Source organism: Hemicordylus capensis, chromosome 3 (assembly GCF_027244095.1).
Source record: "Hemicordylus capensis ecotype Gifberg chromosome 3, rHemCap1.1.pri, whole genome shotgun sequence".
Lineage (NCBI taxonomy): Eukaryota > Metazoa > Chordata > Lepidosauria > Squamata > Cordylidae > Hemicordylus > Hemicordylus capensis.
In genome coordinates, this window is record NC_069659.1 from 311,041,831 (window position 1) to 311,069,771 (window position 27,941).

At 42.3% G+C, this 27,941-nt stretch overlaps 1 long non-coding RNA gene across 1 annotated transcript; it reads left to right on the forward strand.

Annotated features, from left to right (window-relative positions):
• On the forward strand, nt 1-27,941 carry LOC128348780 (uncharacterized). The gene is made up of 4 exons (XR_008318327.1): nt 1-160; nt 1,248-1,963; nt 12,435-13,003; nt 26,107-27,941. It is a non-coding gene; the product is annotated as an uncharacterized LOC128348780 (long non-coding RNA).

Consider the following 27,941-nt stretch of genomic DNA (forward strand, 5'->3'; position numbering starts at 1 on the left):
GGGCAGGGCTTCGGAGGCCTCCGTGTAGGCCTCTGTGAAGCCTGAACTCGATTAGGGCCCAAGCAAGCCAGGAAGGAGGAGGCAGCCAGAGTGGCCACCACTGTTCTCTGCAGCAGAAGACCCCTTGCTGCCCTGCCCAACCCAGCCCAGCATTTGCCAGGTAGAGTGTGAACTCCTTTTTGTGGTTACCTTTCCCGCCCCCGCCCCCCATATATAGGGATCTGCTTGCCATAGGGCTTGGATATGGGGGGTGGGACTGAGAAGTCTCTGAATATTTATTTTTAAACAGCTTGGAAAATTTGCTGGCTTAAAAAAAACTATCTAAAAAGTCCTATAAGTGGCTTGTTTCATGGCAGAAAATTACAAAAACTTCTGGAAGAAACAGTATTATATTTATTTTATTCATTCATTTATAAATGCACTTATGTTCAAGTTGTTTTGCAACCCAGAAGGTCTGAGTGAGAACTGTGAAGCATGTGTGGTGCTTTTATTTTATTTTTCTTGTGTGTGAACTGCTCCCCAATAACTCGCAGGGACTTCAGGGTAAATCTGGCCATGTGAATGCAGCACCTCCATTCCAGAGGAGAGGTGTGTTAAAGGGCTTTAAAAGCCTCCTGTGAAAAACCTCCTGGAATCAAACTTGACTGAATTTGTTCAGAATTCTGAGAAAACAAACATAGGCTCACACTGCATGGTTGAAAGTCTCATTTGCTAATCTGCAACGAGGGGGCTATTTTAATAATTTGTCTTTCTAGTGTGTTCTAGGCATTAAAAGTAGCACAGATATATAGTACTCAATGTATATCACTATATATTGTGACGTGTGCGTGTGTGTATTCAGTGAAATGTATTTCCAGGCAGCATACTTATTTTGAAATATCAGACTTATTTGGGGACCTGGGGTGTGCGGAGGCCCTGGACTTTGAGTGGGGGGGGGGCATTTTAAAATCTCATCTCTGGGCCCACTCCAACCTTGCTACGCCCCTGCATAGGGCATCCTAGAACTTCTGGGTGCCAGGCACCCCCCCCCGATCCCCACCGCCCCTACCGGCTCCATGACGGAGCTGGTAGTTGTGTGGGTGGTCAATCCAGCCGCCCAGGGCAAGCTCCCTGCTCGTTTGCAGGCAGAGCCCAGTAAGGATCTACACACTGATCATGTGTAGAGCCTCCTGGATTCAAATCCCTGCTCAGACATTAAAATGCCTGGGACCCTAGATCATTCTGTCTTAATTGAACCTACCTTACAGGGTTTTGAGGATAAAATGCTGGGGACCCTGTGTACTGTTCTGCAGGAAGGAGGGGTGAAAAGGTAAGTTTTCACATTTGATAAATAAAAAGACCCCTGCTGGATCAGACCAAAAGTCTATCTAGGCCAGTTTTCTAGAGTGGCCAACCAGATGCTCCAGAAAACCCACAAGAAGGAGATGAAGGCAACAGTCCTCTTCTGCTGTTGCTCTCCAGCAATTGGTTTTACATGCTATACTGCCTTTGAATATTGAAGTCCATATAGCCGTCATGACTAATAGCCATTGACTGGTCTAATCTCCTTTAAAAGTATCTAACTTCTAAACCATCACTTCATCTTATGGCAGGAAATTCCATAAAATCAGTTGTGTGTTGTGTAAAAACATACTGCCCATACTGGGGCAGCCCAGCTTGGGTTAGGCTGGTCATGAGAAGCTGCGGGATCCCCACAGATCCTGACGCTTCCCACCTGCCTAACCCTCCTAAGCAACATGGCTGTTAACTGAGGTTAAAGATGTGCTCCCTTAATGTGGCTTCCATGTATCGTTTGTCTCCTCGGGCTGAGTTCATCCCGAGAAGACACAGAGACAGGGGCATAAAGAGTCCGTCTGATGGGGAAATCCTAAACATGGAGCACGCGCCCACGACCGAGCCTTGGATCATCTGCAGGGAAGGTAAGCTCTTTGGAGCCTTCCCCAACCACCCACTCTCAGCAATGGTGAGAATCGCCTCGCTTTCTTTTGTCTCTCTTGAATCTACTGCCAATCAATTTAATTAGATAACCCTGAATTCTAATATGATGAGAACAGGAAAAAGTTGTTCATCATCTCACATACCAAACAACATTCCATGTGCATTTTATGCACCGTGAGCACTGCTGCATCTTCCAAGTGCAATTTTGTCCATTTCCATGTGATCACATGTAATCATACTACTCCCTCATTCAGTTTCAGCATTTGCACAAGTGCACTCTAGCACAACTTGCATTTGGAAGATGAAGCAGCACCCATGGTGTGCATTGCAAAACATCTGTGGGACATTGTGTGATATGTGAGCCACTATCATCATTATCATCCCTTTCTCCTCCTTCTCCTCTTCCTCTAATGTCACTCTGGGTAGGTCCTGAGTTATGAGGCTCAGGTTCTTGTCAAATCTCTTTTTCAGCATTGTCAGTCATATTTTTTCATTTTTCAGCATTTTCAACTTTTTCAGCATTGTCAGTCATATTTTTTCATTTTTTCAGCTTGTCAGTCATATCCAGTCCTTCTTAATCTGCGCTCTGCATACAATCTAGCCCAAATTAAGTACTCTTAAATTCCACTCATTTCAACAGAAAAGAATTAAGTGTATGCCCAGCTGTTCCTATTGAAATCAATAGGGCACTGAATAGCTTTTCAGTATTTACCCATATAGTAGACCTGACCAGCTCTAAGGAGCAACAATTACTACATGAAGAATTAAGTCACTTGAAAGAGTTTACCGTAATACATATTCCACTATTGATATTCAAACTGCATCAAGGAAATTGGTTCTGATTGTTTCATTTTGAATATCTGACCTTGGAATCCACCTCAAGGCAGATTTTGAATGTTAAATTCATTTGAGGCCTACTTTGATGTGCTACAGAATTATTACTTAGCCTATCCTCTGTGCATCTTGCTAATTGGCCGTCTTGCATGCTCTGTTTGGAAAGTCAAAGTTATCTTTAGCCTTCTTATTCTGCCTAAAGAAGTCAGTAAAGCATGGAGGCTTGTCCCCCCCCCCCCACTCTCTCTCTCTCTCTCTCTCTCTCACACACACACACACACACTCAGTAAAAATGCTACTATAAGAAATATATTAGGTGTTGGTGTTGCTGTTATAATAACATGAATAATAATTATTATTACTATTATTATTATCTATTATACAAGTACATGATCAAGATCAAGATCCTTAGTTGTTTATAGAATAGCAGGGTTCTCTTTCTTTTTGCCTATGTTATTCTATAAACAGGTTTATATATTGATTGTGTTGTACAATAATGTGTAGGGTAATGTGACACTTCTCTAAGCTGAGCCATCTGGTGTAAGCAAATCCAGATTAAATACATTTTGTATTTATCGCTAGATTTGTTGTCTCAAATTCCAGTAACTTCATTTTGGGATAGACCTATAAAGCCCTAAACAGCTCAGGCCCAGAATATTTACTATGAGCTACACATCACACATTGGGATCATCTGCAGAGATTCGTCTGCAGTTCCCACCAGCTTGTCTGGTGACTACACAGGGACGGGCCATCCCTGTTGCCACCCTGAACTCTGCAGTGCACTACCTGCTGAAAGAAGAGCCTCCTCATCTCTCACAACTTTTAGAAGTCTCTAAAGAAACGTTTATTCACCCAAGCTTTTTAGGCTTGTTGTTTTTTTATTGTTTCAAGGTTTTAATTTCTGTTTTAGTTTGTTTTAAGTTGCTGTAAACACCATCCTGGGATGGAAGTTCGGGGTGGTGTATACATAAATAAACAAATAAATAAATATTCTTCATGATTAAAATGGATGCCCAGCAGAGAAGCCCATGCACTGAATCGGTCACGTTATGTATACATGAGAGGATATACCTGTAAGAGCAAACAAAACAATTGGAGAGCAATTCACCTCCATCAGGAATTCAACAGCAAAACTTGGAAGGATTCTGGAATGGATTCTGTATGGTTGCCCACTGTTTTCCAACTCATGGTGACCTATATGAACATCTTCCTATTTTATCGACATAACAACCCTGTGAGGTAATTATGCTGAAAGGTAACAAGTGGTCCAAGGTCACCCAGTGACTTCATAGCTGAACAGGGATCCAAATCTAACACTGAAGCCCTTACAGATGTTCAAAATGGACTAGTCTGGATGATACAAGCACCGACTCATCATGTGAGCGAGGAGCATGTCCATGCCCATCTCTGTCCACTCCGATCCAGTCTTCCCACTGTCACTTCATGACATGGAGCCAGGGCATCCAAACTGACCCTCAACATACAAAATAAATACAAAATAGTATTTAATCCCTGTGTTGACTGTTCAGTTTAAATTAACTGCCCCTACATGTGATTATGTATCACTGGGACAGTGTACCTGTGGGGACAGTGTACCTGGAGGGCAGATGTGTGTGCATGAGGGGTTCAATGTGTTGTCATCCCTCAGTGTGATTCAGAGGATCCAATTGATATATCATCCGAATCAGCCCACTGAGTTTAATGAATGCGCATAGGGGGGTAAAAGCAGAAGCTGTCCACAGTTGTTATAATGCATGAGCATAGGTTGTGAGCAGAGTCTGCCATTGCAGTGCAATACCACTCACACACACCCTACACACACACTCATTATATCCAGTTTCAATTGTCCATAAAATATTTTAGTCATCATGCCACACAGGTTCACTCCTTAGGCCGCAGAGTTAACTGAAAAGTACCCACAGCAATGGTTTTAAACCAGAGTTTCTTAACCTTGGGCCCCCAGGTGTTGTTGGACTACAACTCCCAGCATCCTCAGCCACAAAGGCCATGTCTGGGGATGATGGGAGTTGTAGTCCAACAACATCTGGGGGCCCAAGGTTAAGAAACCCTGTTTTAAACTACAAGATTGCAGATCTTTGTTAACTCTGTATGTGGAGGGGGCATTCTAGCCACAGGAGAACTTCAGTTATGGAAGAAGCATGCCTAGCGAGACTGGGGGATCTCCTGCCTTCGAAGTGGTCAAGGAAAAGTCAATCTGACATCTGTTGGAGATGCTTTAGGTATGGGATATTTTGTCTTAAGACATGGATTTGGGCTAGACAGCCAACTGGCTGGCCTCCAACACTGATTCCACCAGTCTGGGTGGCATCTATTTAAAAAATGTGCATGAACAATACAGCTGGAGAAGCACATTCTGATTCTGTATTATCAGTGTTAGAACTGTTTATACATTCCAACACTGCCAGTGGTTTTGGATTGTGGCTGGTATCATTAAGCCATATATGTTCCATTTGAAGTTATTTACAGAAGATTGCTTCATGCAAATTAATCACCCTTCATACATTTAAACCAATCTTTTGTACACATCCCATGGTAGTTAAAGAGCTATAAAAGAGCAGATTTCTCCTGCTCTTTCAGTGCTGGATTATGTATAGGGTTTCATTGTGAGTACAAAACCAGACAAGGACCGCCCTTCTAGATTCATGTGAAATTTGTTTAAACTAATAGGCAGCAGATACAGGTTAAATATTAGAGTGGGGAACACCACCAGTGTGGCATTTTGATCAGTGTTTAGGTAGAAATGAAAAGACCTGGGTTCAAATTTTCACTTAGTCATGAAGTTTATGGAATAATCTTGGGCAAGTCACTTTCTCTCAGCCTAACCTACAAGACTGCTGTGAGGATAAAATAGGTGGAAGGGGGACCTTGTAGGATGCCCTGAGTTTCTTGGACAAAATTAGAGATATAATAATAACTGCTAGTAGTAGTAGTAGTAGTAGTAGTAGTAATAAATTATATCAAAACCCTACCCACGCAAGGAGATGGGTGTTTTATTGAGTTGGAGAACCCTCAGAGCAGGTTTTCATGGGAGTGGTACAGGGGCATGAAAGTGAAGGGAGAATTCAGAGATACCATGCAACCTTCCTCCCATTCACAGACACAAGCAGAGGCAGGGCTTGGACATAAGCTAATATATATGAAAAATGCCTACCTCACAAGGTTGTTGTGTGGATAAACATAACTATGTACACCGCTCTGGGCTCTTTGAAGGAAGAGTGTGATAAATAAGAACATAAGAACAGTCTTGCTGGATCAGGCCCATCACATGCAGAAGTAAGACACTGCTACTTGACATTTACTGAAATGCATTTCTCTCTCACTACGATTACTCTTGAAATTTGATTTGTAAGTGCAGGTACTGCATCCTGTTCTCATAATACTCCAGAATCACAGCTTTTCATAAGTAAACTGTTCTCTTGCCAAGGAAGAATCCCTCTTATTTTAGACACTGTGGTCTAAGCCAAGATTTCACACTGTGCTAAAAGCATTACAACATCTACCAAAAGCGCAAAATATATATTTAAAATGGCCAGGCCATGCACAGAATAGTTGTGGTTTCTGAACCCTTGCCAAGTCCAATCGGAGGCACCTCTCCTCCCCCACTCTCCTCTCCCCACTGAAACTAAAGCACAAGCTGGGAAAGATATATATAAAATGACCTGCAGTCTACTATATCAAAGCTAGCAGATTTCTCCAATTGCTTTTATGCACTGAAGCACACTAAAATCTGGATACGCCCTTTATATTTCACTTACCGTTAATCTTCCATTATCCTGTTTCAGGCTAAAATACCTTACGCTGCCATTGTACTTTGACTGTTCAACAGCACTGGCTTAGGGGCAATTTTAGGGGGTTGGTGGGAGGGACGAAGCCTTTTGGGACCCGGGCTGGAACAGGCAAACATGTCTCGCTCTTGCATTTAAACAAAAAACTAAATTGCCTTTAAAAGGAACTACAGAGGCAGAGAAAGAAGATGCATTAGATTCAGTCCTGGTGTCAGTAAACATAAAGCCCTCTTGATGATAAACCAGAAATTGTTTAATTCATATTTTGATGCTCTGGCAGAGGGTGGGATTATGGGCTAGTTTTCCATTTCACAGCCAAGTTCTCATGATGGGTGTGCAAATACAGATCCCATTTTATTACTTAGTTACTCTCTTGAGTTTCCACTGGACTTAAGCCCATCACAGTGGCTATCCAAAAGGTGGTGAATGTTGAAATGTGCATGTGAAGGCTGATTATCCAAAACACATTTTGTGAATGTTTGAACACTCAGAGATTGTTGATTGCACTTAAATAGGATTTTAAATATTCATTGGTGTCTGATTCAAAAGCAAGACAGATAGACAGAGAGCTGGTTTGCATGAGAGATCCACTGGTATACAGTAAAGCACCAAAAGCATACCCATTGGGACATCTCCACAGACATCCCAATGTCCTTCTGTCATTTCTGTTTATTGTATGGAGGCCTTTTTCACCTGAATGACCTCTTTGCACACTCAGGCCCCAATAACGACAGGACATGTATAATTTGGAACTTTATTCATTAAATTTGCAAATAACCTGCAATGATGAACATACTAGAGTGCAGGTACCACCCATGTGGGTCAGCCTCATAAGGAGGACAGCCCACAACAGGGTGACAGACTGGGTGTTGTTTCAGCCCGGCTCCAGGTCCGGACATCATCACAACCCGAGGTTTTATCCCCACGGAGGGGAGGCCAGCCTGCCCCACCCTACTCAGGCTTCAAAACACTGAGTCGTGGGCCCAGCCAGCCTCCAAATAGGGGCAGATCCCAGCCCAACAGCCACAAAACCTGCAAGGGCTGTTCCTCGGCTTCCCACTCGCCTTAATTGGTCCCCCAGTCAAACACCAATGTGAGACAACCTATCCCAATCTGCACTCACCTGCAAAGTGACCAAACATCCTAGACAATGAAACCCTACCAGGAGAATCAGTGAGAAGAAGACAAAAAAAGGCCACCTCCAAAGCCAATCGGGTGTGACCCAAAAAATTCCTACTTGGCCCCCAAAAGGAGACTGGATAACTCTCACTGAAATGAGATAGGCGGGCGGGCGCCTCGCCCAAGAGCAACTGAAAATGAGTGAAGGGAGCCAGCCGCTTATGTAGCCACTCCCCTACTCCAATTGGCCAGCCAACATCGCATGCTGGGGGAACAAAATGTCAGTCCCGTGCCCATTAATGGGGCCTGGCGCACAACTCCATCCCCCACCTTATCGTGAAGTGCAGGAGCAGGGATCAGTTATACCTGTGCTCCGAATACTTTTTAAAATATGTATTTGAAGCATATGTTTACGAGCCATTTGGATGAACAGCCCTCCATGCAATAAAGAGGCACTCCAGGAGAGCATCAGGGCATCCACAAAGGACCCAAAAGGTGCACTTTCAGCTCATCCGTTTTCTAATCATGTGCTGGCAGATGTCTCATCAGAACTAGTCCAAGATAGACAGATGTGTTTTTGACTGAATTACAGCTCCAGGTATATGATTGCAACCCAAATCTTTAGTTCAGTTCAGATATATCTAGGCTAATCCACATTCACATGGAAATATCTGCATTTATTTATCTAATTGTGTACTTTCACAGATTAAATTTAATCTGGTTTGAAGTTGTGTTCTGATTTAAGAAAAGAAAATATTGAATTTGAATTAGATTGTATTTATTACTGCATTCATATCAGAAGTTGCTTTAGGGAATTGTGCAGCCATGGGTGGAAGTTCCACTGTCCAATAAGATTAAACCTACCCTCTCCTTGATTTAGACTTTTATCTCTCTGACCTGACGCCACAGTACATTAAGTCATAGTATGAAACAAGGCAGATGGGAAAACAGGCCAAGCTACATATTACATTTTAAATATTTTAAAACATCATGTTTAGGGCTGGATGACTCTCCTTCTAAATAAAATGAAACCATGGAGGGGTGGGTGCTATCTAGGCTGGGACCACAGCACACAGAGGGCTGGGTCTCATGACCATTCAGACCAACATTTAGTCAATAAGGTAACTTTAGATCCTAGATTATACATCTCAATTGAATGTCAACTACATAAATATCAGTTGGTTGCAGCACCCATCCACAGCCACTGTAAAATCCTGAGTTCACACAACATGATCCATAAGAGGACACAGGGGAAGGATTTGGGCTTCCCATTTAACTAACATTGGAATGATCATGAGAACCAGCCCAGAGAGTAGGAAATATATCCTCTCCCCTCATGCCATTTTTCCAGCCAAAATCCACCGCCCATCGCCCACCCCCGCCACTAGCTACTATTTGCCCCAAAGCTATTGTATTTGCAGCAAATGGTAGCTTTGGGATAAAATAGCACTTGGGGGGCAATTGTCTTTGGGAAAATGGCATGAGGGGAAAATGTTAACCACACCTCACACCATAATCCTGTTCCAGATCAGGATCACCTACTGCTGCATTTTGTTTACAATGAAAGCTGGACAGTCCTTAGCACAATAATGCATAACACATTTGACATAATATGCAGTTTCACCCTGCAAGACAGGGATTTCCCCCCCACACACACACCTTGTACAGTATATAAGCTACAGAATGCTCTCTCTGAAGAGGCCCCCCAGTTCACTTTGTTGCTTGCTTTTAGCAAATAGTGTAGACATGACTTTTTAAGCAGGGTTCGGGAGTGCAATAGCTGAAGTCCTGTTGCTTGGATTATTATTTTACTTACTTACTTACTTTATTTATTTATTTATTTATTACTAATATTAACCATTTGATGATGTCAGCCATGCTTTTTTCTTTCTTTCTAGTAATTATATACTACCCCATATAAAATCTCGGGGCAGTTTACAATCTTGAGGGTTGTTCAATTGAAAGGTGGGATGTAAATGTTCAAACAAATAAATGAGCTGATCCAGATGCTTGTGGGCACTAGTTGCTTCTCAAGTATTACACCCATGCTGAAGCAGCTTCACTGATTTCCAGGCTCTTTCCAAGCTAGATTCCAGGTCCTGGTTTTGACCTTTAAAGCCCTACATGGTTTGGGGTCAGAATACCTGTTGGACTGCATTCACCATACAAATCTGTCAGGGCCCATTGTTCCTCTTCTTAAGCCCTACTCGTGGCCCCACTATTGACTGAGATTCAGTTGGCAGAGTCAAGAGACAGGGCCTTCTGAGTTGTGGCCCCTCAGCTCTGAAATGCCCTCCCCGAAGAGTTTTGCCATGCTCCATCCCTTAAGGTTCTAAAAATAGAAGCAACTTTGATGCAAAATACTCTAGCTGGATCAGGTAGTGTGCATGCAGATTCAATACAATACTCATACAAATGTGCATCTGCACGATGATGCAATACAAATATGACATCTCACAGAGCCCCAAGACACACTGGATCAGTGTTCCTCACTGTAAGGCCCAGGGGACAGTGGCAACCCACATCAACTCTAAGCGTAGCTCCCTGAATAATTTTTTATTGTGCCTCTGTGAAGCTTCGGCCAAAGTAGACTACTCTGCATAGTCTCCCTGACACCATGCAGATGTGACTATTCTCACAGTACAGAGTACTTTGCCCAGTACAGGGGGGCTCCATTTAGGGAAAGCCCCTGCACCACTTTCGAAGTAGAGATGTATCCATTATATATATATATATTTGTGTGTGTGTGTGTGTGTGTGTGTGTATATATATCTCTGTGTGTGTGTGTGTATATATATGTATCTGTGTAAACCGCTTTGGAAACTTTAGTTGAAAAGCAGTATATAAATATTTGTTGTATTGTATTGTATTGTATTATGTGCATGGATCGTATTTTGCAATTCAATTTGAGCTTAAATAGAATAGCAAGATACTCAGATCAATTCATCGAAACAGTGGCCATTGCCGGCTGTTTGGACAATTCAATTCAATCAATCAATCCGAGTGATTTGAGTAATTTGTCCAAAGGGAACAATGGGGAATTTGAATCACCCCATTGTTTTCCATGGGTAGGTCCTACCGGCACCCAAATGGTTTGGGTGGTAGGGCATGATGGGTGCGACCTACCACCCAACCCACAAAAGAAATGGGCAAGCGAGCAATTTTTTTAAAAAAAACTGTTAAACCTTTTTTAAAAAAAACCCCAATCCCATAGGATCCTATAGAGGTTTGGGGAAAAGGTTAAACATTTTATTAAAATGCCCATTTCTTTTATGGGTTGGGTCATGTGGTAGGTAGCACCCATCATGCCATACCATCCAACCCACTTTGATGTCCCTAGGACCTACCCATGGGAAACAATGGGATGATTTGAGTTCCTCATTGTTCTCTATGGCCAAAACAAGCAGAGTGCACACGGAACATCACATTTTCCCAAACACACAGTCCAAACATAGCCAAAAAAGAATCACTGACCCAGAATCCACTGCCCTTCTCTCCTGAGGCATACATGGCTCTCTGGCTCTCTGCCTCTGTTTGCAGCCCCTTAAATACATTTTGAAAATCCCTCCTTTGGCCTTCCCCCTCCCTGCTTCCTCCCCACAACCAGTGGGGGCACAGTTGCCCTGGACAACACAATTTGAATGATAACATCAACCAAGAAGCAAGGAGATCTCCAGCCAGTTAGAAGCCAGTGCCAGTAAACCAATCAGCTCAGCAAGGGGAAAGAAAAAGCCCTCCAAAATGGTGCTCACTACTTGAATAACTCAAATAGATGTGAGCTCTAATCTGGGCTGATTTGATTCAAACTTGAATTAGGCCCTTTGTTTTAGGGGTGATTTGATTTGAGTTCAAAAACCTCAAATCATCCCAATTCAAGCTCGAATTGGTTCAACTTAAATCAATTTGCACATCTCTACTTGGAAGGCATGCAGAGTGCTGGGAGGTATAGCCCATCCCAGGGCTTTTCTCCCAGAGCTTTTAGAAGAGGGCTCCGTCTATCTCAAAGGTCCCTCCCACAATCGAGAAAACCTCAGTACTCTGAGGAGGTCAGCACAGTGGGAAATGGCACGCACACTGAAGGCTTTTTGCCAAAGTGGCCCCAACTTGAAAAAAAGTGAAGATCACTGCACTAGGTGGTGTGGACGAGGCTGAATCTTCCCATCAACACTGTAATTAATTACAATCGTAATTGTAAACCCCTGCTAATTGAGCAAAGAGGCACCTTTTAAAGTGGTGATTCTCTTAAGATATAGCCGGGGGAGAGCAACTGGCCCTATCCAGCCGCAGCACAGCATCCCTCCCATGGCTGTTGCTGGTATCTGCCTTATGTTTCTTTTTAGATTGTTAGCCCTTTGGGGAAAGGGAGCCTTCTTATTTATGTATATATTTTTAATTTTTCTATGTAAACCGCTTTGAGAATTTTGTTGAAGAGCAGCATATAAATATCCGCCGTCGCCGTCACCGTCATCATAATGAGGATGGTAATGAAGTAGCATTCTCAGTCACTGTACTCAGCTGTTTCTGAAGGTAAATTTATCTGGATCAGGGTCAGACTACTTGCTGCTACAACCTAACCCAACTGTGACTCTTCTAGAATCTGCTTGCATTTGACCAGTTAAGGAGGATGTAAACAGATCTGGGTATCATAAGAAATTAACTCAGCTTTTATACTCAAATCAAGGCTTTAGGAATAGTTAATCCAAAATTCCCCACTACTTTTTTTTTTTCATTTAAAGCTCTATTGAATGAAGCTGAGGAGGGAGAAAGTGAAGCCAACACAGCAGCAGGAAGCCTTTGTGGGAAAGACTGAAACAAGATCAGCGGTTTCCCTAAGGACCAAAAAATAGCTGCAGCCAACCAGCACAGAGCAGGACCTGAAAAGAAGTTGCAGGCAGCTTGAAATGTGTTAAAACACTAGTAGCGATGCTGTTGGAAGCTCTGCTTTACTAAATAGGTCAAAGAAAGAGGGTGTGAACCATCTCTCTTTCCTGTATACATACTTGTCTTGCAAAAAGAAGAAGAAGAAGAAGATATCTCAGAAGGAAACCCTTGTGAGCAAAAGCATACTGCATTTTAGAAAGGACAGGGAACCCAGAATTTCTACCATGAATGAGAATCCTATCCTCAGGAATTACAGAGAGACCAATCCCTTCTTCACAAGTTTTAAACCAAGTGATTTTCCTCAAGAGCACCTATATTTCTCGTAATTATGAGGTTTTAAAAAATGACACACTTTTTTTGGAAACTGAATCTTGAATATCTTTGGGGGAATGTTGCCTTCCCATTGAACATCACCTAAGCACAGGTATGGACCAAAATCCTAAATGATACTTTGAAGACAATAATTATGTTTGAGACCTATTTTCCAAACTGCCTACTTGACAATGAATGCACAGTTTCTGCTGCTGGGTGAGAACAGTGTTAGGGCTGATTCATACATGCATGTACATCATTCAATGGCCACATTCAGTGATAATAATGATAAAGCATGGAATGACATTAAAAGAATGTAACAGAGTGGGCTTTGGGCTTATGTGCTCCTTCCCTTCCCGACTTCTTTGCATGTGAAGGGAAGAAATGTAAAGCTTCCAGTCACAATGGCTGCATTTGCATGTAATGTGGAATCCACTTCCCCCTCCTGCTCTCCTGTCCGAATTCAGAGGCCACAGAGAGCTCCCTCTTGCAGTCAGCGAGACTGCAGAGAGGAAGGGGAACTGGCTGCCAGGGCTTCCTTCTTTACTAATAGCAGCCAGAGTGAGGGAGGAGATTCATCCCTCAACTCTGGTTGGAAAAGCAGCCCGACTACAGTGCTGCATTCAGACATAACACTGGCACCACAGAACAGGAGGTCTAGAGGAACTCACTACAAACCAAAGGTATAAATCAGAGTCTAGGGAGAGAAACTGCGGGTCCATTTTTTGTCATAACTGTCGTTGCCCACATTTGGACGTACACAAATTGAAGCTAGAGGTCCCTTAACTTCCATTTTGGTGTTATGTGTGAATGTTGCCAGTTTGTAACAAACCCTGGATTCCCTTTTCATCCAAAACTATAGTTTCCACAACCTTAATTAGTTAAGAAGCCCACACCAGAATATCAGACTATCCTAATTTGTTAACTAGGGTTTGTATAAATCACTGTTTCTGATATTTGGGCAGGAACAGGAAACTGTGGTTTATAACAAACTGCAAGGACGTGGAAGGGAAGAAAGGAGCACACAAGTGTCATGCATGCCACAGCACATTCTTATAATGACAAACCATGGGTGATTGTAGCCATTATGTTATCACTTAGTGTGCCACAGCTGAATGTGTGAATTGCTTTCAGTGAAACATATCATATCTGAGATTATGTGAAGCAATATGGAAACTCAATTTATTCAGTATGCTTTCTAATAGCTGTAGCACATAAGCAAGGTATAATTCAGTTATTAAATACAAAACGAACCTATCTGTATGAAGTCACTTCTAGAATGGCTTCAAAGGTTACACAAAGCAGGGATGCTGTATATAACACTGGAGGTGGAAATTTGCAGAACTCACTGTGGGAAGATGTACAAACAATACAGTACCTACATTAGTTCTCTGTGTAAACTGCCATGAGCCATTTTTTGAAGAGTGGTATAGAAATCGAATTAATAATAATAATAATAATAATAATAATAATAATAATTAATATGAAATGTATACATCCCAGCTATGAAGAATATGTTGATTTTCCCTATTTTGAGTAGCATCTTAAACCACCCTTAGAATGGGGGTGGGTGGGTGATAAACATTTATGTGCATGTTTTATTAATATATGTTTATTAGATTTATAAAGCAATATATAAAATATATTTTAAAACTAAACAAAAATAAGATGCTTTACTATATTTTTAAATATACAATATATTAAAAAATATTGTATACCATTATTATCCAAAAATGAAAAGAAAGTACAGAAGATAAAGTTTTTAAAAACAGCTTATATTATTCTTGCTCTATATATTTTCATTTAGGAGGAACTGAATCATATATGTTACATTTTACCTCTGTTTAATTCTATCCCAACAAGATCAGCAGTTGCCAAATTTCTGGCAATTTCCTGACAAAAAAGTCTGAATTGTCTGCCTAGAACAAGCCAATGTTATAAGCATAATATTCATAGCAGGTTTTTCTGAGTCACTCTCCCGACCTCTGACTTACATTGAGGGACTTGGAATTAGTTGGAAATGATGTAGTACTTTATCTAATCCTTTAACTTATTTACTTGGGTGTTATACACACACACACACACACACACACACACACACACACTTCTTTGTACACTACTTTGATGCATTCAGTTTCTCTGTTCTCACTGCTATTTCAAATTAACAAAGGTGACCAAAAGACAACCCTCTCCAACTCACCTCATAAGAGTAAGCATTTTGTCTATTAAATAAATGTGAACAAAGTTTGCTAGAAAGGTCTCTGGCAGGGATGCATATGACATCTCATTGCCAAGAAATTAATAAAACAAAATTGCCACTAATTACAGTTTTTAACATAAGGGAATTAGAAGGCTGACTGTGAAACTCCAGTAACTTGGAAGCAATCCTACAATATCTGCAGGCTCATATAGGTTAACCAATCTACTTGCAGTATGTAACAGGAAGCACTGCCCTTAAAGTTTCCCTACCAAGGCTAAGAGAGGCTGTGAGGGCTGTAGTAAACCACTAGCCTCAGAGGCAAGATGCCTCTTAATATTAGTTGAAAGGGAGTAACAGCAGGAGAGAGGGTATGCCTTCACCTCTTGCCTGTGGGCTTCCCAGAGGCATCTGGTGGACCACTGTGTGAAACAGGATGCTGGACTAGATAAACCTTGGGCCTGATCCAGCAGGGCTGCTCTTATATTCTAAGATCTTCTGTCCAGATCAGCCAAGAGGTAGGGATGTGCAAACCAGCTCGAGGTCAAGACAGTTTGCCATTGTACGGGTCCAGTTTGAGGCCTTGCCCTCAAGTTGAACCAGGCCTAGTCCTGCTTGAGGTCAAGCTGAACACCCCAGGCAAGCTCGCAGCCGGTTTGGCGTGGCCCACACCTCACAGAGGCCATTTGCGCATGCGCAGTCGCCATTTTTTAAAAAAAGAAAATTTTTTTAATGGCCACCAAAATAATGGCCACCGTGCATGCTCAAATGGCCTCTGTGAGGCCATGGGCCATGCTAGGCCTCGCAAGAGGCCATGTGCATATGCGCAGCAGCTGCCATTTGGGCCACCACACCATTTTAGGAAGGCCTAAAAGGCCCAAACGGGGCATTTTGAAGGCCAGTGGGGGTAGGTGGAACCTCCGCACACACACACACACGCACGCATACCGCCAACTCAAGGAGCACATTTAAGGTAAAACATTTTTTTAAAGAAAACTTTTTAACGTTCACAAATCCCCTGGACAGAACCAAACCGACAGGGGTTCGAGGGGTGCCAGACCAAACTGGCCCGGTTGGGTTGTGCAGCTTTCTAACTGCAGCTTTCTAATTGTTTAAAAGACCTGTGTGGAGCTTCAGCCAGAACCAAATACTCCGCTCAGTCCTTTTGGCACCATTCAGAGGTGACTATTCCCATTATGCCATGCTGCACTTTGCCCAGTGCAGGTGGGGCTTCTTAAAGGGAAATGGAGCCTCCTGGATTCACAGTGCCATCTTGGAAGGCACACGTGGAGCACTGCGATGTATAGTCCTTCCCAGCACTTTTTCCATGGAGCTTTATGGGGAAAGCATTGGAAAGGAATGTGCTTCCCAGCACTCAGCATGCACTCTCCAAGATGGTGTTGGAAGATTCCTTTTCTCTTCAACGGCAAAGTGCAGCACTGCACAGAGGTCAGTGTCATGGGAAATGGCTCTCACACTGAAGGTTTTTTGCCAAAATGGCCATCACTTCAAAAACTGGCGATCACTTCACTAAGCCATCACAGATCAAATGTCACTGATATGATTTTTATATAAGTGCAAACAGATTGCTTTTCAAAGGAATCATTTCACACATTCAGCTGTGATTCATTATGTGCTGGGTAATCAAGTTGTGAGAAATTAGTGTTGGGCATGTATGTGTGATCAAAGCCTTGGGATAAGATTTCAGCTACCATGAAACAAGTGCTTGTTTATGATACAGAATCAAAACAGTTTTAATGGATCAGGTTATACAATATACAATTCCTCCCTCACTCATGATGTATTTCCAGTAAAACTCAGAGGGCATGATCCAGACAAAGCTAGTACTGACTAAGCACCATTGAAATTAATGTGATATGATTAACTTAGGAGTTAAGAATCATTAATTTTGGTGAGACTTAGCTATTGAACTTAGTCTGGATCCTGCCTACAGTGCTGAAAAGTCCTTTAAAGCCTATGGAGTGCGTAACCACAAGCTTTTTTATTGTAACCATTCACTTCTGTTTACATTTTCACAAGGTTCTTTTAACTCTCCAGAGAGTTTCTCGTGAATCCATAATGACACCAATCAGATAATTCAGTATCCTGAAACTAAAATACAGAAAGCAGGCCACTTCTTGCATTTTTCCAGCTCCATCAGCTGCTCCCTGGCGGATTGTAAGCCTAGGAAAAATAAAGGCAAAACATGAATACATTTACAAAGAAGATAGCACACACATACAGAGATTCTCTGACCATTATTATTCTGTCTGCATTGTACAAGCCAACTCTGTTCACAGAGCAGGTTCTCTGGTTGGCCTGTCATTTGCTTTGATAGCACCGTGTTCTTGTTCCCATTGGCGCGATTTAGCACGCTTACTTATTCACAGTACAAGAGAACCATGTGGCCATGAGCTAGGTGTTAAAGTTATGACCCACTGTGGAAAAAGTTAGATTTCTTTCTTTCTTTTTTTTAAAGGATCAAATTTAGAAAAAAATTGAAAACAGCTGGGAAAGCTTTCTTCCAAGTAGCTGCAGGATGAAAAAATAAAAGATCAAAGGGAAAGGAGAGAAATAGCATTCAGATGAAATAAGTGTACATTGGGTGAAAAATACATTTCTAGATATGATTTAGGAGATCTTTAAACATCACAGTCACCAATTAATTACCTGAACCTTTAAAGGGTCTACTATTATAGTAGCTTTGACTAGCTATGACCTTGCCCACAAAAACGTCTGAGGCATTACTGCAATGAAAATTTTAATTCCAAACAATGGCTACTTCATATTAATATCTCTGCCAGATTCTACAGAAAGACTCTGCCTCTTCCTAAAATGCTTTGGAAGAAGAAACTCAGCTGAATGTTTAGTGGGTGCTTAGATGCACTAGAGATAACCCTATGTTGTCAGGGCCAAACTAGACATTTAGGGGATGTTAGTTAAACATGGCTTGCCCTGCTCACTTCTAAAGCACAGGCAGGGGAGTCTACTAGGCATACCAAATGGAGTGCACAGAAGAGAGAAGTGAAGCCCACCCCTTCCCTCCCTCACCTTGCTCTGCTCCACTGCTTTTAAGCAGTTATCCCTAGCCCATTTTTAATAGCAGAAGTGAGCGAGGCAAGGGAGAAAACTCTTTAATGCCCCCAAACATCATGAGGTAAGGCAGGGGATTGACAGGCTTCCTCTCTACAAACTCTTCTGCAGGACACACACACACACACAGGACATGCACACACCTATGCACGTGTACACACACAATCATTAGGGCTGTGTGAGCTTGGCTCAATCTGGGCTTGATGGGGAAGGGGGTGAGCCACTGCCCCCCCCCGCGGCCACTACTGCCTCTGGCAGTACTTATAAATGCCTATTGATTATCTCCCGCCCCCTCTAGCTTTAGGACAGCCCCGCTGCCCCTTTACCGGCAAAGGGGAGTCCTCACTGGATCCTTCAGTAGAGCTCCAAGCTGGTCAAAATGGCTTGGTTCGAACTCGAACTGGGTCCAGTTCGACCAGGACCAAAACTGAACTGGACCAGGTTGGCTTGAATCCAGTCCAGATTCGAGCCTAACTGGCAAACCTGGTTTTGTGCACACCCCTGACACACACATACACAGGTCAAGCACATGCTTAACAAATATATGGTTAACCAAAATGCCTAGTTTGGTCCTCCTCCTCCTCCTCCTCCTCCTCCTCCTCCTGACAAGATTGTTTCATGAAAATACACTTCCTTACAAAACTGTATTGATTATTTATTTTATTATTATATTTGTCCACCTCCCCAAACCTCCATCCCTAGGTGGTTTATTACAGGATAAAACAAATTAAAACAGAAATGAAAATTTTTAAAAAAATTAGAATTACAAGTCTAGTTAAAAACCTTAGGTGAAAAAAATGCGTCTTTAGAGACTTTTAAAAACTTGTCAGAGATTGCGAGGCTGCATGCAAGTACAATTTCCTAGTTATAACTACTGAATGAGGCCTATGTATATGGTTTATAACGTCTGAATGTGGTCATAGTGGGATCAGAAACCACAGTCTATTCTCCTCAGTTGGGGTTTGGCCTCCTCACAAGTTCAACAGGCCTTTCCATCGATTCCGTGAAATAACTTTTCATCATAAATATGGTGAATACTCAGGTTAAAAAAAACAACTTGTCTTTTATGTAATTCTGAGGGATAGGTAGAATCCTTACAACCAAGAACTGAGGAGAACATGGACAGGAGATGATGGAATTGCTGGTGCTAAATGATGTTGAGGCCATTGTCTCCTATTGCAGAGGCAGTCACAGCTTCAGTTTGGCATTCATTTTTATTATCTTTTTCTCCCCAAAAGTTTCAACTTGTGTCATCAGTCCTGCTCCGTATGCCCCGATTCCTTAAGCCATGCTGACCTATTTTGATTTCCACCTGACTTGGTAGTCAACCACCAATGAGTGGCCATAAGTAGCAACATTCATAAAAACATAAGAACAGCCCGGCTGGATCAGGCCCAAGGCCCATCCAGTCCAGAATCCTTTTTCACACAGTGGCTCACCAGGTGCCTCTGAGAAGTCCACAGTCAAGAGTTGAGGGCATGCCCTCTCTCTTCTGCTGTTGCTCCACTGCAACTGGTATTTAGATGTATCTTGCTGCTGAGGCTGGAGGTGGTCTACGGCCATCAAACTAGCAGCCATTGATAGACCTGCCTTCCACGGATTTGTCTAAACCCCCTTTAAAGCCATCCAAGCTAGCGGCTATCACCACATCCTGTGGCAGAGAATTCCAAATATTAATTGTGCTGTGTGAAAAGGTTGTTGATCCTAAATGTTGTGAGAGAAGGAGAAACATTTCTCTCTGTCTACTCTCTCTACCCCATGCATAATTTTATAGATTTTTTCCATGCTCCAGGCCCCTGATCATCCTTGTTGCCCTCTTCTGCACCATTGTAGAACTCTGCGAGCAGCCAAGACCCAGCTAATTAAGTCATGCCCGGGCTTGGCTACCCATAAGAACTTCCTGGAGGCATGCAGCTCCTGCCGGCACCTTGGCAGCAAACCTACCTAGGGAGCCCGCCTTGGAAACGAGGCTAAGGAAGCAGGCCTCCCTTAACCATGATTCCCTGTTTGTGTGCCAGCACTGGCCATCGCTGGGGGGAGCCCCATAATGCACCATGCACTCATTCAGTACCTTGTGGGATTTCCAGGGGCCAGGACAATGCGTCCCGGCCCCCATGCCTCCACGCTCCTTGAGGCAGCGGCAGACCATCCGGGCGCGTGATCGTCTTCGGGGAAGATGGGCTTCTATAGCCTTTCCCACTGCCCACCCGGTCATGAGAACACCCTCTACATGTCCTTCTTAAGATACAATGGCCAAAACTGTACACAGTACGCCTTGGAACCATTGCAGGCCTAAAACAGATCAATTTTGGATTGAGCTCAAACTCTGGATGGATCTGGATCCAACCTGAAGTGGGAGGTAGACTCCAAAATTATTATGTCCCACTGTCAATAATTCATCCCATCACTACTTTAAAACTGATGTGTGGGCTCTACAAAGATACTTTTTGGTATCTACTCTGTTGGGCTAATGGTAGCAAATTCCTTTGCTTATTCAAAATACTTTCAACACACACTTGAAGTTTTTCCAGTTACCTCAGACTATGTGAAAACTGCTTCCCACTTGGACATAATAGTCATAGCCTGTTTTGTGGAATTGCTTACGTAATGGTGAGCTGTGCACCCTGATGTTCTGTTATGTGCAGCTGACTCAACATCTTTGTGAATACCCACACTCATCACAGGAGCATCACAACTCCTCAGAGGCCAGTAGCAATTTGTGCTTCAGAAGTGGTTCGGTAGGGTGATGATTCAGAAAGTGAATCACTTTGTTAAGAGCCTCTATATTTGCTCCTCTCTACCCTACTCCCCCAGCATACTCACTGTGCTAAAACATCCCGCTCCCTAATAACAGCTCTCTCCTTCAATATGCTATTAACACTACACGGTCTATTCTCACAGCAAGACAGTGGGCTGATATGATGAATTCAAAGTACAAATTTGTCTCACTTGTTACAGCTAATTCTACAAAATCAGTTCTAGCCTACTTTCCTTAAGGAAAGTAAGCTTATTAGATCACCTGGCATTCTGTGTGTGTGTCTCTGTGCCCCCCCCCCACCATTAACTTCACAATGCCTGGACCAATATGAACCAAATTCACTACAGTTGTAGGGACACATAGGGACACCTCAACGGTGTTGTGTGTGATGATGTCATCCACCCCAATTCAAGATGGCAGATGCATGAATGTTTGAGGTGCAAGTGGGCTAACTTGTGAACCACCTAACCAATTTGAACCAAATTTGTTAAAGGTGTAGGAACACATTGGGACACCTCAATGGTATAATTTGTAATGATGTCATCCACCCCAATTCAAGATGGCAGATGTGTGAACATTTGAGTTGTGAGTGGACTAACTTGTAGACCATCTAACCGATGTGAACCAAATTTGGTAGAGTTGTAGTGAGTGACACATAGGGACACCTCAACTGCATAGTTTGTGATGATGTCATCCAGCCCAGTTCAAGATAGTGGATACATAAATCTTTGAGGCACAGATGGGCTAACTTGTGAATCATTTAACCAATTTGAACAAAATTTGCTACAGCTTTAGGGACACATAGGGACACCTTAATGGCGTAGTCTGTGATGCCATTAAGGTAAATGTGCAATCCATCACAATTCAGTATAGAGGACCCATAAACGTTTGAGGCTCAAGTGGGCTAACTTGTGAACCACTTAGCTAATGTGAACCAAATTTGGTACAATTGTAGTGAGTGTTACATGGGAATACCTCAGTGGTGTAGTTTGTAATGATGTCATCCACCCTGCTTCAAGATAGCAGACACATGAACATTTGAAATACAAGTGGACTAACTTGTGAACTGCCTAAACGACTTGAACAAAACTTGCTACAGCTGTAGAGACACATAAGGAAACCACAACAGCGTGGGTTGTGATGATGTCATCCACCTCAATTCGAGATGGTGACTGTGTGAACATTTAAGGCTGAAGTGGGTTAACTTGTGAGGATGGTAATTATCAATTAAGGTTTTATAGGGGGGGGCGGGAAGTATGCAGATTATTTCTCACCAGAACAACTTCTGTTTCCTTGGAACCTGTTCAGTATAATATATTAGAGTTTATTTTTTACATATTGGGAAATACACATGGCTAGCATACTGTACTGTGGTGTAGTGGTTAGAGTGTGAGAGTTCAGCTATAGAGACCCACATTCAACAACATATTCAACCATGAAGCTCATTGGGTGATGGGCCTTTGAGGATAAAAAGAGTGACCATGTATGTGCTATCCTGAGCTCCTTAGAAGCAAGGTAAGATGCAACACCATTTCCTACCTTTTGCCTGCTTTGATGTACCAAAGGTTCTCTTCATCAAGGAAAATCATATTCAGGGTAGATCCATATTCATCACAGTTAATGGTGGTGTTGATAATGACTTCTTTGGAATATGTTTCACAGCATATGTATTGTAGCATCAGGGCATCATAGGAACATCTAGATTTAACAGAGGTTGTAATCCTTTCTCATTTATCTCCTAGACAGAGCATAGCATCAGTGGCCAGCATGATGGGCAGTCCTCTGTTGATGGTAGGGACCAATGTAAACAACAGAAGGAGTTCTGCTCTGCTGCCCAGAAGCACTTTTAAGTCATCCCACAGCAGCCTTTTGCTAAACCATCAGAGATGCCTTTTAAGTTGTGCAGCAGGTCTGCCATTGACAGACAGCTGCCCATCATGTTGGCCACTGTCTGTTTTAAATGTACAAATATGTATGTAATATGATGAAAAAAATATATGTTGTAGAGATGAGTTTGGAAAGATAGCCATGTTAGACTGTTACAGAACACACACACACACACACACCACCCTTGTGTAGCGCCTTAGAGACATACAGGTTTATTGGAGAATAAATCTTTTCTGGCTCTAGCCCTCAACCTCTTCATGTGTTTGATTCAAATCTCCACCCAGCCACAAATTTATCAAGTTGCTACCTCTTAGCTTTTTCTGTGCAGCGATTTTTGTTTTCAACCAGAGCCAGATAATGTATGATATTACCATATGTTTGTATCTGTGGCTCTTTGCATCTCACACAACTTTGTTGTTAGTTACAATATTAGTTACAGAAAGAGCTCTGTGTGGAACTACTGAAAATTGACCTAGTTTAAAAGAAAGATTTTGAGCACAGATTATGCACAGTCTTAAGACAGGAACTATGTTTGTTGATATGAAAATCCCACCTATGACAGTGCATTACATCTCCCACAACACAAGAAATTAACTTGAACAGCAACCCATCTCCTCATCTTCGAATCATAACTCAAAATATATTAGTATACCCAAAAGATTATTAGGCATTCACTGAGGCTGTTCTTACATTCAGCCAAAACTGAGCTAAGAAAAACAGCGGTGGCAAACCTGCCAAAGAGTCCAGCCTCTTAAATGGGATTAAGGGAGCAAATGCTCCCTTAGCCTCAGATTTATTTTTTAAAAAAAATAATCTGCCAGCACTAGGGGGATACCCACAATGCACCGCACACTCATGTGGTGTCTGCGGACGAAGTAGGTTTTACAGCCTTCCTCCCCATGCACCCCAAGCGCTTTCTCACTGATCATGAGAAAGAGCACACTGTCTCTGATATCTGTTGGAAAGATTTATTATTTACTTCATCTATCACATTTCACTTATTTGCTTGGTTTATCGTAGTTCCTCTCATGGCATGAAAACAGAAAAATGGACTATAAGGCACAAGATCTCATATTATACTATAATTAATTGACACTTTGCAGATTGTTTTAGACTTTGGGTCTCATTAAAATCAATAGTCATATTCCAATTGCATGTAATGTAACTAGATTGCACACTTTTTCTTACAAGCTTCCATAATGACCCCATGAGATAGCTAATACTTTCCATTTACAGAAAGGCCAGCTGATGAGCCTACAGCCTCCATAGTTCAGAAAAGTGAATAGCAATGTGATGGCTCTTTGAAATGCACACAGAGACTTTTCAATAGGAAAGGTTTGTATGTGAAGTGTCTTGCCTCATGGATCTAAACATTTTCCCAATGCCAACATAAGTCACTGAAAGGAGGTAGGGTATGGTGATATGCTACAAATTATTAGAGCCATGTGGGTGAATAGGTTCTAACAGAGTTTCCTTTCTCCAGATCACAGCATTTCAAGTGGTAATCACTGTGTCTGGGTAAAGTAGGTCTGATACTAATGAGGCATTTGAACCGCAAGTCTCCCTAGCTCTCTTATATATTTTCAGACAAAATGTGTGGAAAAAACAGAAACAAACATTGGCATTTCTCAGTGACTGTAAAGGAAGACATTAGGTAACATCCAACAGTATTTCTGCAAACAGAAGTTGTTTCATTCATACAAAGTGGGGTGGCAATTTTCAGTTTACACCCTTCCCCTTGCTTCCCCCTTGCTTTCCCCCCCCCAATCTGTTTCTGTGGGTCTCTCAACCCTTAGGGATATTGGGGGGGGGGCTGCACAGGCACTGCAGATGGGCTATTTTTGTGGGGGTCAAAATGGCACCCCCTTTCACAAGCAGAATCTCCAAGGTAGGACAAGATTTTTTTAATTTTTTTATAGGACAAGATTTTTTTATTGAACCAACAAACTACCAAAGCATACAGTACATTGCCAAAGCACAATTATATACAAAGTAGTTGTTTGTACATCATATATCGACAAAGATTTACACACAAGGATTTGGAGACCCACAGGGTTATAAAGTATATGCAAGCAGTACTGTAACTCGGGGATGGGGGATTACAAGGCACATCAGGTAATCGGGGGGGGGGGGGGTTACGTCCAACGTCCATTTCCATAATTTGTCCCATTGCTGTTTAGAAGAGATACACTTGATATTGACAATATTGACAAAAACAATGGGATGAAGTATTCAGCAGATTCACTTCCCTTCTTTTTGAGTTTTCCTACTCCACGTAGCCACATTTAAATACAGTACTCCATCCTACAGACTTTTAAAACCACTTTTATGTTTCTTCTTATTTTATTTTTATTTATTTCTTTAATACATTTATATACCACCCCAAACCAAAATCTTGGGGCGGTTCACAATCATAAAACAACAATACAAATAAATAAAACATTTAAATCAATTAAAAGTCCAAAAAGCTAGAGATGGGGAGAGTCTTATGTCAGCGGGAAGCACATTCCAAAGTCCTGTCCCTTATGTCTGTATTCTTATGTCTATATTCAACTGTGATCTCCAGTTGTCTCATCCTTGACATGTAACATGCAGTACCTTTGGATAATGCTGCACCAATTATTCTGCTAGACCATCAGGAAAACATGAGTGTAAGCAAGAAATAATAAATTCCTTCCATAAGAATGATTAAATCATAGCCTATGGTGGAGTTTTCCCCTCACACTTTCAAAGCGTGGTTTTGTTTTGTTTTGTGGACTGTAATCCTTTGAGTGTTTGCGAGTACAGAATTGTGTGCATAATTGCTACAAATTAGTTAAACCCAATTACAGGGGCATGAGCTTGTGAATATAACATCTGTTTCTTAGGGAAGAAAACTCTCTACAGTTTTAATGTCTTCTGAAATTTGCATGGTCTGAAGGTTCATGAAGCAGTAGCCTTGCTGAGGAGGCCCAGGTGGATTCCACCTGGAAAGACCTAAGCATGCCACTTTGAGTTCTATCGTGGGGGAAATGTTGGAATAGAAATGCAATGCATTTGGAGAAGCAGCAATAACTACAGGGCTGTAGTTAGGGGGCCCATGTTCGCCCCTCTCCCCAGCGTCCCCTTGGAATGAGGAAGATAATGAAGAAAAGTGGGAGGGGTGGAGCTGGGAGGCCCTCAGGAGCTCAGGGGCCCAGGTTCTTGGAACCAATTCGCTCAATTATAGCTACACCCCTGAATACCTATTTTCTTTACACAAGCTGCACTTGGAGAAATGACAATCATGTTTTTTCTTTAGACAGGAGGCTCCAGTGACGTGGCTGCCATGCCCATCCCAACAGCCAGAGAAGCCAAGAAGTACCCATGCTCCATCTCTGTGCGTCCCCCCTCCACTACACACCTGGAAGGCTCACTATGTATAAAGGGACCCGCTTGGAAGTGGAAGCCTCACCAAGCCTATGGCGATACTGAGCCTGTGAGCCATAGAACTGTTATGATCATCCTTCTTTGCCAAAAACACTTTCTGAATGCAGTTGCAGAGAACAAACATTTATTTAGCTAGCAAAGGTATTCCAGATAATCACTGTAATTTTCTGTTAAAGCTTCCATTTCAATTTGCATTTAAAGCGCTTTATAATTTTGCCACTTGAGTTTCTTGATGGTGCAACACTAACAATCAAGAGAGACATTTATCTCTAAACACCAGCATCCACAATGCTGTGATTTATATATACAGATAATACACATCGTGGAGAGTTGGTGCTTCAGTCATGGATCGGGCAGGGGGAGGGGGAGACGGTGACGGCATATTTCAGCCCAGACAAAATATATGACACCTTAAAAGTTGAAAATCACAAGCAGGTAAACTGAAGGACCCTTCAAATAGATACATTCTTTAGTATAACATGAAATTTCTAATATTTTTCAATAATTGCAGAATTTATTTTATTTTGTACGTTCTTCTTTAGGGAAAAAGCAATATTTATAGTAGCAGAGGAACATAATTTACACAATTCTAATTCCTATTACTATTAGGAAAATTAATGCAAATAAATGAAACAAAATAGCTCATTGGGTTTAAGATTCCCATGCCAGTGACTTAAGTTGTAGTGGCCAAAGTAGCATCTTGCCACTGAACTCGAGGGCAGGAGAGCTGGTCTTGTGGAAGCAAGCATGAATTGGACCCTTTGCAAAGCAAGGTCTGTCTTGGTTTGCATTTGGATGGAAGACTACATGTGAGCACTGCATTTGGATGGAAGACTACATATTCCCCTTAGGGAATGGGGCCATAGCTCAATGGAAGACGGCCCCAGCTTCACTTCCTGGTATCTCCGGGTACGGCTAAATGCCTACCTCTAGCCTTGGAGAGTTGCTGCCAGTCAGTGTAGACCAGGGTTGTTCAACTTCGGCCCTTCTGCAGATATTGTCCTACAACGCCCATCATCCCTAGCTATTGGCCACTGTGGCTGGGTATTATGGGAGTTGTAGTCCAAAAACAGCTGGGGGGGCCTAAGTTGAGCAGGACTAGTGTAGATAATACTAAGCTAGATGGACCAATGGTCAGAGTAGCTTCCTATGGCTTTTCAGTAGAGCAGAGGTGACCTTTTCTGCACACTTTGTGGGAAACCCATATCCATTCGTTATGATCTCTGTGGCCTTGATGAGGGCCTAAAGCAGGGTTGCCACATGTCCAGGATTGGCCTGTACAGTACAGGAATCAGGCATTCTGTCCAGGAGGTAGGGAAAGTGTCATCCTGAATATGAAATGTCCAGGAATTTGAACGGGAAGATTGCTGCAACAAATTCTATTCATTTTTTCTGGTGCATCCCTCCAGGCATTGAAGTCACATTTTGTCAGTACTTCAAGAGTCCCTTATTCTGACCCTTTGTCTGGCACCAGCACTGCTGATTCGTTAGGTTGGCTATCTATGTATGACTCTTCCCCCTATGTATGACTCAATTCTTTCCCCCATTTCTGGGTTGTCCCTAGAGCTAGAAAGGGTGGCAGTGGACCTCTGGGTTTAGCTATGGAGTATATATAGAGAGAGCCCCCTTTTCTATAGTCCAATGGTACATAAACAATAATCATGTTATAAACTATTATTAAACTTAATAAATACTTAATTTCTTTCA